We start from the raw sequence: 14,471 nt of genomic DNA, 5'->3' as shown, positions 1-14,471 counted from the left end.
ATTTGTTCGAATTGGTCAGCTTTGGCACGAATTATGGCATTCAAACGGCCAATGAAACCGTCACACGCTGACCGAATGTTGCTCTGGGGTGTTTTGCTCCATTCCCGGCCAAGCGCTTGCTAGAGGTGATCGACACTTTGGTATTTTTTAGTGACAACCTTGCTTTCCAAAATAATCCAGATACAATAGCCCAACTGTATCCGGGGACGGTATCCGAAAATATTGGTGGCCATTTTGCGCTGGAAATGGGGCGAGAAACCTCATTTTGTAACCATACTTGGGTGGCGCGTGCTGAGTTTATTCTGATGCCACCGTCGATTTATACGAGCGGAAAGCGACCATCGGCTGTTATGGCGGTCCACACCATCCCCATGGCCTCCGCTTGGGTCCTGGTGGTCAACCGAAGGTGCACATTTTCAGATGACCTCTTTGGCAAATAAACACGATAATTTAGTTTGTTTACAAACTGGTAAACAACGAATGTTTTCTCATTGAAGACGGAGAAAACCAATTTCGGCAGTTCACCACTTTCGGCCAAGCGAAGCAACTCTTTAGCTCTTTTGAGTCTATTTTCTTTCTGTTGCGGTGCACTTTTTGGAATTTCAATGGCTTTACCCCTAGCTCATTTTTCAATATTTGCCGAATGGAATATTGCGATATGTTCAGCGCACGAACCATTTTTGGTCACTGCCACGCGGATTTCCATCAAGTCGCTTCTTTACTTTTCGAACCATTTCTGCTGATGTTGCTGTTTTCTTCCATCCACTTCCTTGACGTCGGGCTACGCTACCAGTATCACGGTAACGAGCGATGGTACGAGGCACAAAATATTTATTCACATTTAAATGATGGAGTGCTCTAACGATAGCCACTTGTGGTTTTCCAGCCAAATATAAAGAAATTACACAATCACGCTTCAATTCCATCACGAATAACTTTTTTTCTAGAAAATTCCCACCAAAATGCTTCTGTACGCTTATAAACAATATAAAGAGCTGTCACTAGAATAATTTTACCAGCTGTCGGACGAGTGGCTTAGAAATGGCAGCAGTCTAAAGTTGGTTGCAGGTTTTTCATCTCAATCACAGATACCAACAGAGATCTCAATATCAAATTTTGGGATTCCAACTCTATCTCTTTACTCGAACAATTATAGTACACATTTCCAAAACTACGTTCAATCTCAATTCCAGGTACCACAGAGACCTCAATATTAAATTTGAGGATTCCAGCTCTATTCCTTCACGCAATACCAAATTTAATACAACTTAGTACTTTTCGTGCATATATAGTACATATTTCCAACACCACCTCCATATCTCTACCAGCAGAGACCCAATACCAAATTTGGGTATTCCAAACCTATCCCTTCACCCAATACCAATTTTAGTACCATTTAGTACTTTTTCCATTTCCGCATTTCCAAAACACAGCCAAATCTGCCATCGTTAAGTATTTTTCGTACATTTATAGTACACATTTCCAAAACCACGCCCAATCTCAATTCCAGACACCAACAGAGGCCTCAATAACAAATTTGAGGATTCTAGCTCAATTCCTGCACCCAATACCAACTTCTGTACCATTTAGTACATTTTGTACAATTGGAGGAAATATACCATAACCACCGCAAAATCTCAAAAAAAATACAGATGCTATCAGTAATCTAAATATCAAATTTCAGAACTTTTTCTCTATTACTTCACCCAATACCAAATATAGTACCATTCAGTACTTTTCGCCAAATTATATTATACATGTCCGAAACCACCTTCATATATCCAGGCTGCACATGAATTTCGACACTCATTTCAAAACTCAGCTTTCAAGCACTATCTGTTCACCCAATTCGAAATTGTACCAAATATAGTACTATTTAGTACAATACGAACAATTATAGTATACATTTTCAAAACCATAGCCAATACTAACATTTCAAATTAGCAGCATCTTGCGTTCACCCAAAACAGAATTGTACCAAATTTAGTACCATTTAGTACAGTTCGCATACTTAGTACAATTTTCCAAAACCACCTTCTTACATCAACCACATTTCCAATAATTGATTATTATACCAAATTTCAATATTTTACCACTATCCGTACATATAATCCCAAATGGTACCAAATTTAGAGCAGTTTAGTACTTTTGGTACACTTATTGTAAGAATTTCGAAAAATCCTTTAGTTTCTATATTCTACACAACATCATAGACTCTCACTCCAAATTTCAGATTTTCAGCTCTATTCCTTACCGCAAAACACCAAAGTATGTAAATAATAATTAGTACTTTTCGTACTTTTGAGTTCGTATTACGAGTTCCAACTAAATCCCTTAGCCATATTCCAAATTTAGTACCACTTAGTACTTTTTAGTACGTATTTTGAAAAACACCTTCCAAATCTCAACTCTACACACTAGCAATGATTCTAATACTAAATTCCAAGCTGTATCCTTTCACACAATACCTAATTGAATGCCATTCAGAACCTTCGAGTACCTATGTTCAAATTTGGAAACCATATCCATATCCCAATCCTACAATACATTGGTAATATTGTTTCTAAATTTCAGGATTCCAGCTTTACCGGTTCTCCCAAAATTTAAATTGTACCAAATTTAGTATCATTAAGTACACATAAGTACGGATTTGCAAAACTTTCTTCATACCCCAATTCTATAATTTAATAACAATCTTACTTACGCATCTCAGGGTTCTAGCTCTATCGGTTCACCCAAATCGAAATTGTACCAAATTTAGTCCCATTTAGAACTTTTCATTCGCTTGCTGAACGCATTTCCAAACCTAACTCTTTATCTTAACCGTATCCACCAGCAGAGACACCAATACCAACACTTTAAATTTCCAGATCTATCCGTTCAACCAAAACCCAATTGTACCGAATTGTGTACCATTAAGTACAGTTGTTACACTTTACAGTACACATTTCAAAAAACACCTACTTATCAGCAAAAATTCCCAAATATAATTTTTATACCAAATGTCAAAATAGTAGATACATCTGTCCACAAAATACGAATAGGTACGAAATTTAGTACTTTTTAGCACTTTTAGTACTCCTATAGGTGGAATTAAAAAAAAACCCTTTGGGACCCTACACAATCAGCGGCTTTGCTTACAAGTTACAGAATTCTAACTCTCCGTTTGAAAATACGAACTATGATTGTGCCTTAGTCCGAGTTTCCAAAAAACCATCCTCATCTCACCCCTAACCACCAACATTGACCCACATGCAAGATTTCAAGATTCTAACTTCAGCCGTTTCGCCTGGTCGTTGGTGATTATGTCAGTCACTCATTTTTTACTCTTTTAGAACATCTCGTCCCAATTTTCCTCAGCATCTCCCTAAAATATCCGAAGAGGGACAACAGGGAATGAATTTAATTTTGACATTTCAATATGTCTTTCCAACTTCCTTCAATTTTTTTTCCCGGATGAAAGTTTTTACATTTCCCCTGCATTCAAACATTACTCTCAAACAACATTGACATGTCCACATTTCATATGAGTCCCACATGAAACTTGTCCCCCCGTCCCCCTCTCTCTCTCTATGTACAATCTATTTACTTTAATTGTCAAATATAAAAACGTTTTGGACATTTAGAAGACAAACACATCAAATAACCACAAGTCTTGGCCACAAAGTGTTACAAAGTGTACATTTAATACAATTCAATTAAGAAACATTTCATTCGGCCGGCTGGGGAGAGAACAAAGGACCCGCCGCTTTGGAATTGGGTCGGAAGGATGGATGGAGAGTCTGAGAGAGAGAGAGAGACAACTTTGTTTGTAACATTTCTAAATGTGACCATCATCTAAATGTGGATGTGTGTGTCGAACACAAAGAATTGATAGCGGCAAGAGTGCTGCTGGTGAACAGCCCGCCAGGGGATAGGACCGGTTTGGGGGCGGCTGCCTAAACAAACCCAACAAAGACGGAATTCATTTCCTGGCTTCAAACTAACAGCATTCATTCTCTGTATGCTCACACAAGCCATAGAAATCTCTCTCTCTCTCCACTCTCAGGAGACTCTAGAGAACGACAGCAATTTCAGTTGCCATCTCCGTTGTGGGGATGTACGAATTTAGATAAAAGCAAAACTTCACTAGCTATTCATATAAAACTTAAAAGTAATTTAACAAATTATGTGACAAGGCAACAGCGACAACAACAACAACACCAAGTACTACTACAACAACATCAAGTACAAGCATTTTCAAATGCAACATCAAACAAAAACAAGATATTTTGTTGAAGCCTAAGGAAGCTGTCTGCCATGGCAAACAATGGCAGTTGCACACATGTCGAACATGTGGAACAGTAGTTTGAGGTAATGTTCGATTTTTCGGAAAATTTTGGGAAAAAATAAGACTTATAGCCAAATCGATTATCCTCAAAATCAGCATCATTATATTGAGAGCTATACCTAAATTGCAAATCTTTGAAGCATAGGAAGTGAACCCTCAGCCATATGGCTACAGAGGGCATATATATATTTGATACGGTCAAAATGTGCCTCATCGAAATAACGGTTTTAGACTCTAGGTCCCTTTAGACCAAATTCGTTGCAGGACATTTGGACTCGATATAAGGATGATCGTCTGTCTTTCTGGCTGGCTGGTTGAAACAATAACTCTCGAATGGAGTATCCGATTTGGCCCATATTTGGTACCCATACTTGGTACATCGTAATATTATTATCAAACTTCAGTCGAGTTCGGATATGGAAAATAGGGGCCTACTGCTTCTCGTACCTTCCCCACAAAAGGTCTTGAAACGGCTGAAGCTAGGTTATTCTTGGTACTGAATTTTTGGAAATTTGTACGAAAAGTACTAAAATGTACTAAAAATTTAATACCTTACATTGGACAAACGGAATGTGCTGGAATCCTGACATTTTGAATAAAAGTCACTGATAGAGTGCAGAATAGATGTACCAAAGGAAACTCGAACCTTAAAGCTTCGAAATGTTCTACAGAGGTACTAAACTTCTTAAATGAGGTGAACGGTATGATGTGAACGGATAGAGCTAAATACTTGAAATTTGGTAGCGGGGTCAATTCTCGGAAATGGCGTTGATGCAATGACGTATTTTTGGAAATTTGAGCTAAGTGTGCGAACTGTACTAAATGATACTAAATTTGGAACAGATTGGTTTGGTTAGGATTCCTGTTGGTGATAGGAAAATGGATAAATAGTACTACATTTGCTACAATTGGGTATTGGGTGAACATATACTGAAATTTGGTATTAGGGTCGCTGTTCATGTGTGGCCTGAACCTATGGAGGTGGCCTCGGAAATGTGAAAAGGTACTACAAAAATATTAAAAGGTACTTCATTTGGTCTTGGTTGAAGGGATAAAGATAAAATTCCGAAACTTAATATCTAGATTACTGACAATATCTGTGTTTGAGATTTGACCGTGATTTGGAAATGCGTGCTATATTTGTACGAAAAGTACTAAATGGTACTAAATTTAGTATTAGGTGAAGGGATAGAGCTGGAATCCTCAAATTTGCTATTGGAGTCTCTGTTGGTATCTGGAATTGAGACATAGATGCGGTTTTGGAAATGTGAACTACAAGTGCACACAAAGTACTAAATAGTACTATATTTGGTACAATTTGGTATTGGGTGAACAGATAGTGCTTGAAATCTGAAATTTTGTATAAGGATCGCTGTTCATGTGTGGTCTGGACATATTGAGGTGGCTGTGGAAATGTGTACTATAATTGTACGAAAATAACTAAATAGTTTTAAAAGTGGTGTAGGGTATCATAAAGTCGGCCCCGTCCGACTTTAAGACTTTCTTTACTGGTTTTTGAAATGTGTACTGTCATTGTTTGAAAAGTACTAAGTGATACTAAATTGGGTACTGGGTGAAGAGATAGAGTTGGAATCCTCAAATTTAATATGGATGGCACTCTTGGTGTTCGCAGTTGAGAGAAGGATTTGGTTTTTGAAATTCGTACTTACGAAAAGTAAAAAATGTGCCGTTGGGTGTTGGAATGGAGATGGAATTATACTATTGCATACGATGGAGAGTAGGTGGTGCTTTTGAATATAAATTTTGAATCGGGTCATAGAATAGAGCTGGAATTCTGAAATTTAATACGTAGGCCACAGTTGGTATATGGTTTTGAGAAAAGGAAGTGGATTTTGGAATGAGGACACATGACAAAAAAATTAATTTTTATACCCTCAGACATATGGACCTAAAGAGGGTATAAAGGGGTGAGATAAAAAAACTGCAACAAAGTCAAACGCCATAATTTTTACACTTTTTTTGTTTTTAAATTTTATTGAATGAAAGCAAACAATGTAGGAAATAGTATCAAATTTTAGAATAAGTTTAGGTTTGTTGGAATTGGTCATCTTTGGCCCGAATTATGGCCTTCAAACGGCCATTGAAACCCTCACACGCTGCCGGAATGTTGTTCTGCGGTAGGTTGGCCCATCCCCAGCGAAGCGCTTGCTTGAGGAAATCGACAATTTGGTATTTTTTAGTGGCAACCTTGCTTTCCAAAATACTCCAGACACAATAGTCTAACGTATTTGTATCAGGAGATTTTGGAGGCCATTGTGCGCTGGATATGAAGCGAGGAACCTCATTTTGTAACCATTCTTGGGTGGAGCGTGCTTAGTGCGATGTAGCTGAGTCCTGTTGGAATGTCCAAGATCCGTGATAATATTCGGCATTTATTTTGATGCCACAGTCGATTAATACGAGCGGAGAGCGACCATCGACTATTATGGCGGCCCACACCATCGTTATGGCCGGTGCTTGAGTTCTGGTGGCCAACCGAAGGTGCACATTTTAAGCTGACCGCAGGTAAACATGATCATTTTTGTTTGTTTACAAACTGCTGGACAACGAATGTTTTCTCTTTGGCTAAAACCAAATTCGGCAGTACTCCAATTTCGGCCAAGCGAAGAAACTCTTTAGCTCTTTTGAGTCTATATTAGTATATTAAGTTCGTCATTCTGTTTGAAACTAATCGAAATAATAATTTAAGTCCCACCAAAGTATATATATTCTTGATCAGCGTAAAATTCTAAGACGAATTAGCCCTGTCTGTCTTTCCGTCTGTTGTAATCACGCTACAGTCAAAACAAATTAAGATAGGAAGCTAAAATTTTGCACAAGTCTGTCTTTTGTCTGCAGGCAGGTCAAGTTCGAAGATGGGCTATATAGGTTCACGATATCGTATAGCACCCATATAACGGTACTCCACGATATTCGGTATTTTGATGATTGTAGCCACATTTTGTAAGGAAATTGTCTGAAAATCTACACAACGAGTTTTTTGTGAGCACTTTACCCCCTAAAAGAGAATAGTCTTTATGGGTCCACGATATCGTATAGCCCCAAAAAAATGGTACCCCCGATATTCGGTATTTTGATGATTAGAGCCACATTTTTTTAAGGAAATTGTCGGAAATTCTACACAAGGAGTTCCTTGTGGGTATTTTACCCCCTGCAACATAATTGTCTATATAGGCCCACGATATCGTGTAGCCCAATATAACGGTACCCCCGATATTCGGTATTTTTAAGATTTTACGAAATTTTTATAAGTTTTATTTTTTTTTTTTTTAATTTCCTAATTCGTTCCGAATGCTCACTGCTTTTTTACTTGTTGGAATTTCAATGGCTTTACCCCGAGCTCAATTTTTCAATATTTGCCCAATGGAATATTGCGATATGTTCAGCTCACGAGCCATTTTCGGTCACTGCAACGCGTGATTCGATCAAGTCGCTTCTTTACTTTTCGAACCATTTACGCTGATGTTGCTGTTTTCTTCCGTCCGCTTCCTTGACGTCGGGCTACTCTACCGGTATCAGGTAACCAGGTAACGAGCGATGGTACGAGACACAAACAAACGATTTATTCACATTTAAATGCTGGAGTGCTCTAACGATAGCCTCTTGTGGTTTTCCACCACGAATAACTTTTTTTCTTTAAAAATCTCAACAAAATGCTTTTGTACGCTTGTAAAAAATATAATGAGTTGTCACTGAAATAATTTTATCAGCTGTGGGACGAATGGTTTAGAACTTACAGCAGCCTGAAGTTGGTTGCAGTTTTTCCATCTCACCGTGTAGAGTTATTTTTCCCGAAGTGATCTGGACAAATAAAAAATAGAGTGAATTTTTTTAAATATACCTTTTTAAAATCACCTTCGTAGTACAAACCCACTGTTTTTCAAACACATTGAGACCAAGAACTTCTAAATAAATAGAAACAAGCGAACAGTCAGTCTTACATTTGTAAAGAAATAAAAATGAAATAGAGCAATGCATGCACAAGCACATACCAACAAAAATACACACATACATACAAACATAGTTTGTAACATTGGATTACATTTGGCATTGTAATATCGTTAGCCCAAATGTTCTCTGTTTGCAACTACAGCTGGCAAACTTTACAAATGTAACACTCTTCGTCTCTCTCGCTCCCTCTCTTTGACACAGACACGAATACACCAAGAATAACAACAACAACATCAGACCTACATATTGTGGTGTACAACTTGAAGATGCAACTTTGAGAATGAATTTTTATTTAACATCATGTTGCAATATTGTCGTCGTTGTCGTTGTCATTCTCGACGTCCTCGTCGCTTTTGTCGTTGATGATGATGTTTTTGTTGTCATATTGTCATGGATTTGAATGTTGCTGTTGTTGTGCCTTGTCATTGTATGTTTCACAGAAAAATACTTACATTTAAGAACACACACACACATAAACATAATTGTCAATATGCTGGTAGTTGTGTTGTGTTGTCGTTAACAACTTTAGTTAGATTTCTGGCCAGAGCCAGTCAGACTCTGGCAACATTTATATTCATTTCATAATTCTATTGTTGTAACTGTTTATTGTGACAATTGTACATCGCCAGTCTCTGCTCCCCAAAAGGATCTATCTGTCTGTCTCTATTGAAGATTGAAATTTTAAGGCAAACACACATTGGAGTATTCCATCCAAACCGACCAAACAACGAACCTTTTGGGGAAAATGACATTAAAACTTGCTGGCAGGGCAATTGTTTGCCTCCTTGCATCGCACTCTCACCCAACTGACAACCAATAAATGGAAAGGAAACATTTAATACGCCCAGGATGTCATGAAGTGTTAAAGGATATTAAAATGAATGAACTATTATTACTCATTCGAAAGCATTTCATTTGGAAATAATTATGTCATGTACTTTTCGGTTGTGGATGAACTACGGAATTACATTGCTATAGTCAATGGAGATGAGAGAGCTCAAAATACGGTTACAGTAAGTGTTTAGTGTGAGAAACCCCAAAATTAAACAAATGGACGGATGTGCTAATGTGCATTTTTTTGTATTTAAATAAGCGGAGAAGAGAATGTATTGTCAAATAAAAGGAAGTATATGTTAATGATGAAGCCAATGGGATATAAATTATACAAGGTGTTCCGATTAACATATACTTCTAGTTTTTGAGAAATTTGTTCACATATTACCCTTTCCATATATAAACAAGTAAGAAAATGTTATAGTCGTGCGGGGCCGACTATGTTATACCCTACAACACTACAATATGTTAGAAGCCCCCTTATTTCCAAATCCATATTGGAAGATTTCGCTTTTGAAATCAGGATTTTGACTAGGGACATTTGCCCAATATTTATGCACTCCGTCGGGCTGTTAGTTGTTGTGGTCCATTTTACAGCTAAATATAATCCAATGGTTATCCAAAATGCTAGAATTCTTCCCTGTCCTTAACTCTCTTCGCAGGCGTGTCGATTGGCTTCAATCGGATTTCTGTTTTTGGTTAGTTTGAACCCCTAAATATTTTGCAATCATCTCCAAAAGCAAGAAGCCCGCCTGTATCTCCAAATTTAGACTCATCTATATGATTTGCTTGTCTACGATATTTGGCTATATTGGTCTACGAAATCAGCATAAAAAAGCCAGAAGTTCGCCTTTTGTGTATTTCGGATATCGCCTGTAAGTAATGCTGGTATTTTTTTTTCACACAAAAGTAGTGGTCCATTCTACCCGCTGTCCTAAATTTTAACTTCATGCGAGATTTCGTTACCTTTGGTTTCTATTTGTGACCTCTATAACGGCTAAAAAATCAGGAAAATTTTTAGTAGTTGGTCCATTTCAACTACCTAATATATTGCGGACATCTTTGAAAACAATAGGCCTAGCCATTTTGAGCCCAACCCTCCACTTGTGATTTTTTTAGATTTTATACTTTTTTTGTCAAGAAGGCATTCTGAATTGACAAAATTTGTCAAAATCGATCCAACCATTCTTGAGATATAAGCATTCTAACTAGCATCCCCTTCCTTTGTATATCACATTGTATATATTTCGCTATATATAACCGATATATTTACTATCGACATCTACGTAACGGTCAGAATTGACCTGTTCGTCTATTTGTGATTTCGCCGGGATAAAAATATTCGCGGTTTAATGGAAAATTTGATTTTTATTTAACACAAATGTTGTGGCCTATTTCACCCACTAAATATTACCCGAGGACCATCAAAATCGGAAGGCTTCTGCCCAGCCCTAAGCTCTAGCCTCATGCTAACTTCCGCTTTGATTGGTCTATAATTGCGACCTGTAGAGCAACTGCCAAATCAGGAATTTTTTCAGTTTTTGGTCCATTTCAACCCCTAAGTATTATGCGATCATCTCCAAAGGAAAAACGGTTCTATTCTGACCCTAGCCCCACCTCCATTCTAAATTTCGTGAAGATCGGGCCATAATTGCGACCTGTAGAGTGATTACAAATTAACATGGACAGACGGACAGACGGACGGACGGACATACATAGCTAGATCGACTCAGCTCGGCGAGATAGGAAGATCCATATATACTTTCCTATGTGGGAAACCAATACTTCGTGGTGTTACATAATTTTTGGCCCAATCAAACTTATAATACCCCCAACACATAGTGTTGTAGGGTATACAAATATATAACAAGTTAAAAAGTATCAGTCGGTTTTGCCGACAGATATATACTCTCAGCCAATGTTCGATTATTTAAATATATTTTGACTTCTCTTACGATTATTCAAATTCTTGACCCTCTAATGACTAGGTTCCCATGGAATGGTCCAAAATTGTCCATTTCGTATCGGACATAAATAAATGTGACATCAATATTGCAACTTGCCAGATTTGGACAATATCGACAGCTTCCTTTACTTTATATGAGATATGTGATAATATTTAATCGATATAATGGACCGAAGTATTCAATTTTCAAACACCAACTAATACAGACAAAAGTATTGGTATGGGCAAAATTACAAGAAAATCGAACATTTGTATCCAATTTTATGCGAAATCATAAATTCCTTATTTATCACAGATTCTGGTTAGAGAAATATTTAGTTAAAGCAAATTGTAAAGAATCGCAGACTTGTTTCCTAAGTTACTATTGAAAATCGTGACCCTTTATTGATGAGGTACCAAAAGGGGTTCGCAGATATTCAGGGTGAGATGAAAGAACTGCAACCAACTTCAGACTGCTGTCATTTCTAAGCCACTCGTACGACAGCTGTAAAAATTATTCCAGTGACAGCTCATTATGTTGTTTACAAGCATCGTACAAAAGCATTTTGGTGAGAATTTTCCAGAAAAGAAGTTATTCGTCATGGAATTCAATCGTGATAGTGTGATTTCCTTATTTTTGGCTGGAAAACGACAAATGGCTATCGTTAGAGCACTCCAGCATTTCAATGTGAATAAATCTTTTGTACCATTTCGTACCATCGCTCGTTACCGTGATAGCGAAGTGGACGGAAGAAAACAGCAACATCAGCAGAAATGAATCGACAAGTAAAGAAGCGACTCAATCGAAACCCGCGTCGCTGTGGCCGATAAATGTCTCATGAGCTGAACATATCGCAATATTCCATTCGGCAAATATTGAAAAGCGCCGGCCATGGTGATGGTGTAGGCCGCCATAACAGCCAGACAGATGGTCGCTCTCCGCTCGTATTAATCCACTGTGGCATCAGAATAAATGCCGAATATTATCGCGAAAATATTCTAGAGGGTGTATTAAAGCCTTGGGCACGCAAACATTTTGGCCGCAGACCTTGGACGCCCCACCCAAGAATAGCTACGAAATAAGGTTCCTCGCTTCATTTCCAGCGCACAATAGCCACCAAAATCTTCGGATACCAATCCGTTGGGCTATTGTGTCTGGAGTATTTTGGAAAGAAAGGTTGGCATCTAAAAAATGCCAAAGTGTCGATCACCTCAAGCAAGCGCTTCGACGGGAATGGGCCAAAATATCGTAGAGCAACATTCGGGCAGCGTGTGACGGTTTCATTGGCCGTTTGAAGGCCAATATTCTCGACAAAGGTCACCAATTGCGGTTTTTTTATCTCACTCTGTATACATAAATCTAAATTTCCAAATGTTGTTTCGAATTCCCCCAAGCCCGACAGAGGGCGTAAATATAGGGAATTTCCACGGAATTTGGCATTGGCTTGTGTCTCTGGTCATGGTCGAAGGGAGTAATGTATTATGACAACATTGACCTTAAAAAGGGAATTAATTACGTTATTTGTAACTCCCTAAGAACCAAACCTGAAGATTGTCATATTTTAGGTAGTCCAATTATGTATCCCAATACCCTGTTTATTGGGTTTCAGATCTGCACTCGTACTTTACCATAAAAATCGTGCTGTAGACTATCGCATGGTCGGCCCGTCCGTCCGTACCTTTGCTTACATTTTTGTCTAATACGGAACCAGGCGGCGAGCTGTTCGTGAGAAAGCAAAGGGAGTACAAAACCACAACCACCACTTCAGTCTCTGTTGAGCTGTTGATGATGCAATGATTTTACACACGACGATCATGGAGAGAACGACAGTTACTCTCAAAATCGTCATTATGTAAGTGCGAAAGACATTGCATATGTATGGGTTGCCGACCCCCGGGTTAATATAAGGTGTGTCTGGTTACCCTAAAATTTGTAACAATTGTTACTGGAAGTCGTCTTTTAACCCGAAAGTTCGGCGAAAGAGAGCGCTCAGAGAGAGAAATTTTGACAGTTCTTTTAGTGAGAGTTTGCAAATTCTTGCTGGACAAATTTCTTCTTGCAATCACTTGCAACTCTTCTTCGTCTTCTCATCCATCGACGTGGAATCGGATGTTTTTATTGTTTATTTATTTTTTTTTATGTGCTTTCAATCTGAAAATTATTATTATTATTATTTTTTTTTTTTTTTTTTTGAATGAGCAAGACTAATTGTTTTTGGAGATCAACTTTACAAACTATGAAAATCGTAAATATTAATATGTAATAGTAAAATAAAAGACTATTTCCAATAGTTTTAGACAAACGCCATTAGCAACACGTTTAAAGGATTCCAGGGAACACATCCAATCCATTTTTCTTTTATTGCTCATATTTTTATGTTATTGCTAATTTCTTTTTATTTATAACACTTGTAAAATTTGTGATTCTTCATTTCTTTTAATTCTTTTAATTGGGGACAAATTGGTTTGTTTTGACAAATCAGCTGATTAGTTGCAAGTTTCTGCAGGAATACCGTCTGTTTACTTTTCTCATTATCCTAGCAAAAGAGAATAAAACTACCTTACTCTGTCAGAAAGATGTTGCTGGACAATTCCTGCAGGAAAAGTATCCACACACACCTATAATTGTGTTTAGCAATGTGGGTCAGGGGGTGCGTATGCTTTATTACCTCTCAATATCACAATAATCATACGCACCAATGTTTCATTATCTGCGATATGAAGGCACAGAGTACTGTAACGCCCAAAAGTCATGCTTTCGTTTTTGGGGTACATTATTATTGTCCCCTAGTAGAAAGAAGTATACTTAAAATACAACATTGGAACCCCTGGTGGCAAATGGCGGAACTACGCAAAACTGTCAGATTGGGATCAGCTGCTGTCATGAGAAAACAACAATCGTTGTCCAGCCAAAAAGGTATAAAAGGAGACGCATTTCACCCAATCGAGATCAGTCTTCTGTTGATGGCTGGTAAGTCAAGTGTGATTGGGAGGAAGAAAAGGCGCGCAACCTCGGTTGAATTGAGTCTTAGTAAGCCAAACAATAAGCCTTGACTATTTGTGGTGACTGGACTGGACTGAACGCAGGGTCAAGTGAGGGTTGTAGCAATACTCCCTATTCTTCGGGCTGCGTTGACGGCGACTGAACGCAGGGTCAAGTGAGGGTTGTAGCAATACTCCCTATTCTTCGGGCTGCGTTGACGGCGACTGAACGCAGGGTCAAGTGAGGGTTGTAGCAATACTCCCTATTCTTCGGGCTGCGTTGACGGCGACTGAACGCAGGGTCAAGTGAGGGTTGTAGCAATACTCCCTATTCTTCGGGCTGCGTTGACGGCGACTGAACGCAGGGTCAAGTGAGGGTTGTAGCAATACTCCCTATTCTTCGGGCTG

The 14,471-nt window shown here is 38.3% G+C and overlaps 1 protein-coding gene across 2 annotated transcripts in view; it reads left to right on the top strand.

Moving 5' to 3' along the window:
- The window catches only part of LOC101896332 (uncharacterized), a 379,916-nt gene that overhangs the window by 264,554 nt on the left and 100,891 nt on the right, over nt 1-14,471 (top strand). The window lies entirely within an intron of this gene.

This window comes from Musca domestica, unplaced genomic scaffold (genome assembly GCF_030504385.1).
Source record: "Musca domestica strain aabys unplaced genomic scaffold, Musca_domestica.polishedcontigs.V.1.1 36, whole genome shotgun sequence".
Taxonomy (NCBI): domain Eukaryota; kingdom Metazoa; phylum Arthropoda; class Insecta; order Diptera; family Muscidae; genus Musca; species Musca domestica.
The sequence above is the reverse complement of the archived record's forward strand: the minus strand, read 5'-3'. Positions and strand labels throughout refer to the sequence as shown.